Raw genomic sequence first — 3,740 nt, 5'->3', positions numbered from 1 at the left:
TAAAACAAATATTAGATACGTTAGTTACATTACTGACAAAATATTAAGGAACACAAAACGTAAGAGATCTATTGCTCGCGACTTGGTTTGCGTTGAAAAGTTCATTGAAAAACCCCCCTTGCCGTATTGCCTTAGAGGAGTGAGGAGAAAAAATTTTGTGTAACAGATTTTATTTACAATTTTTAAAGTCCAAATATTTTAAATTCAACATTATTTAGTATGGTACTCGCAGAAAACCAGCGTCATGGCTCTGCCATGACACGTGCTGAGCGAGGGCCATTTTTGGTGCATGCATGTAATTTAACAATTCACTAATTCCAATTTATATTTTGTTAATGTACCAAATAAACGATTTTTCTTTCTTTCTTTCTTTCTTTGTTACTTAAATGGTCCTGTGCATTAAGAGAGGATTTCCCAAAATTCGGAAACGGAAATTATCGGGATTAATCATTAATGCAAGCGGAGCCGCAGGCGAAAGTAAGTTTGTGAATAAACTAAAAAAACAGAAAGCAATATATTTTTTCACAAGTAATTATAACGTAGATTTTCCTTAAGTAATTACAACATGAAAAATACGCTACAGTCAAAGCGAGATAAGGTTGGGGGTCAATGAACTGAGTTTGGCAGTTGTTTGAACTTTGGCTACTGCCATTCGACGCTAGGTGGCGTTAATTTATTTGCATTTTTTTTAAATGTAATTACAATATTCCTAAATTTTTAAAGATTTTTCACGGGTTTTCTGAAAGGACAAGTAAGGCTAATTACGAGTAACTAAGTCATTTAGAGTATATGAGCTACCAAACTGTCACTATTTGAACCTCAATCCCATCATTAAGCCAAGCCATATCGCTGAACGTGGCTTTTCAGACTTATCAAGATGGTTGGCTTTGTCTACCCCGTAAGGGACAATTAAATATAATTAGAGCTATTGGCTTGAATGGTTAATTCTCTAACCCAAATTTCTGTATAAACAACTACCGCTTAAGAGTTTTTTTTTTTTTTTTAATGAGCAAAATGAGCAGGCTTAGTTAAGTGACATACAGCCCAAATTAGGAGCAAAAAGCTGTAATAAGGCTTATGATTAAGAACTTTAGGAGTAGTTCATTTAAAGAAAAGAAAGAAATAAAGTTTGTATATTTGATACAACATGCAAGGAACACAAAATGTGACAATAGTTCTCCGCCAATAATACAAGCATTTTACCGCGTCTTTGTCTCTGTGGTTTCTTTTTTCGCAACAAAAAAGATTTCCTTATGGTCAACTCTAACTATGAAACAAATTTCATCAAAATCGGTTCATTGGTTAAGGCGTGAAAGCGTAACAGACATTTAGTAAATTTCGCTTTTTTGTTATATCAGTATCGAAAGGGATTACATCCAAAACATATTTAAACTACTTGACAATAGATGGCGCTTATCAAAGGTGTTCCCCGTCCAGGGTTCGTGTCTGGGCAGCGAAGTGCGTTGACCCCCAGCGGTTATTGGTCCCGCCCATATTGACAAGTGTTTTATAAGAAAAATAATGAGGAAAGTGCGATATTTTCACTTTTTGATGCATTTTGAGTGGTTATCTATACTTTTTTTATCACCAAAAAAAGTATAGGACCACTCCATTTCTTCCCCATGGATGTCGTAAATGGCGACTAAGGGATAAGCTTATACTTGGGATTCTTCTATTAGGCGATAGACTAGCAACCTATCCCTTTTTGACGACCGTTGGCTCTGTCTACCCCGCAAGGGATATAGTTGTGACTATATGTATGTATGTATGTTATAAGCCTTTTCCTCGATTGTCCCTTATAATTTGCAAGGGGTAAGAACTGAAAGCAGAGACAACATCATTCCACTTGCCACGATCCCTGCATACTTCTCTCGCTTCATTCACATTCATAACTCATTTCATGCAATCGTGATCAGATAAAATTTTGATTCACTGTAAGTACCTACATTTTATCGTAATTTGCGTGGCAAATCTTCTGATAAACATTTGCTTGTCACCAAAAGTGTCTTTGACCTTAAAATCAATATGGTTTCTTATCAATCGATTGTTATTTTTATACAGGATGTAATTATTAAAGGATTTATTTAATAAAAAACCATTTGAATGCTTGCCGTGTGGTTCCCGGCACCAATAGAAAAAGAATAGGACTACTCCAGGTCTTCTCCACGGATGTCGTAAAAGGCGACTAAGGGTTTGGTTTATAAACTTGGGATTCTTCTTTTAGGCGATGGGCTAGCAGCCTGTCACTATTTGAATCTCAATTCTATCAAACAGCCTTTCGGTCTTTTCAAGACTGTTGGCTCTGCCTACCCTGTAAGGGATATAGACGTGATGATATGTATGTATGAATGCTTACCAATGTCCTTACGGTGAGGGAAAGGGTGGTCAGGAATCCTTCACATTGGGAAACTGGATTAACTGTGACCCAATATAGGTCAGGTACCCCTGCAAATGTCACGGAGGTCAGACGGGAGTCGCTTCGTGTAAAAACCTGAGTAACGAGTACCCGATCCAAGTCCGTGGTTATAATGGTACCAAGTGCTCCTCTCCAGAGAGTTGACTACCCAGCCGGGACATTAACGCCAGATTAATTATATTAATATGTGCCGTGTGGTTCCCGGCATTGCCGTGTGGTTCCCGGCACCAATACAAAAAAGAATAGGACCACTCTGTCTCTTTCCCATGGATGTCGTAAAAGGCGACTAAGGGATAGGCTTACAAACTTGGGATTCTTTTTTAGGCGTTAGGTTAGCAACCTGTCACTATTTGAATCTCAATTCTATCATTAAGCTAAACAACTGAACGTGGCCATTCGGTCTTTTCAAATCTGTTGGCTCTGTGTACCCCGCAAGGGATATAGACGTGAGCATATGTATGTATGTATTAATTATATATATTTTAAAAAAAGTACTCAAATTTCCAAATGTCCATACTGTGTCCACCCCGTAAGGAACAAGGACGTGTTACTATATAGAACGTTTAACATCCAAATACTTATAGGGGGTCATTGCACGGTCAATATACGCTGTGACCTCGGTTGCTATGTTTTCTTTACATACTATGTTTATTAGCTCTTCCTCCTGGCTTCGCTGACGTGGGACACATACATATTATCACGTCTTCATCACTTGCGGGGTAGACAGAGCCACTTTCAGCACGCATGGAATTAAGATTCAAATAATTACAGGTTGCTAGCCCATCGTCTACAAGAAGAATCCCAAGTTTATTAGCCTATCCCTTAGTCACCTAGGATATAAAAATAATAGCTTCGGCATGACCCTGTGTCTTCTTCCTAAAATCACAGCTAATTATTAAATTTTTGGTCGGTTTTTGAGACAATTAGCTCACTCTCTCCCCGCAAGTGATATAGACGTGATTGTATGTTTGTATGTATGTATGGTTAAATCAAAACAAAATTGTGCCTTTTACCTACTAAGCGCAATCTACTCCGTACATTAAAAACTTATAATATTTTTTGTTAAAGTTTGCACAGCCTTCCGAGTATCGTTTCAAGATCTTTGTGAACGATATAACAGTTTCAAAGTGTGGGAAAAAGTCCGACTTGCTCTTGACTGTTTTTTTTTTTTGCTTAATGCAACTAAAAATGCATTCTAAGGGCATTTCGAAAGATAAAAAAAAAATTTCCGGAAGTTTCAATTATCGTCGAAATGATAGTGAAAACAGCATCCGAATTGCGGTTTAGGATTCAACGGATAAGTAATCAATTTGAAGAGTAGGTA

The sequence above is a fragment of the Amyelois transitella genome, chromosome 29 (genome assembly GCF_032362555.1).
Source record: "Amyelois transitella isolate CPQ chromosome 29, ilAmyTran1.1, whole genome shotgun sequence".
Classification (NCBI taxonomy): domain Eukaryota; kingdom Metazoa; phylum Arthropoda; class Insecta; order Lepidoptera; family Pyralidae; genus Amyelois; species Amyelois transitella.
Note: the sequence above shows the minus strand (reverse complement) of the source record.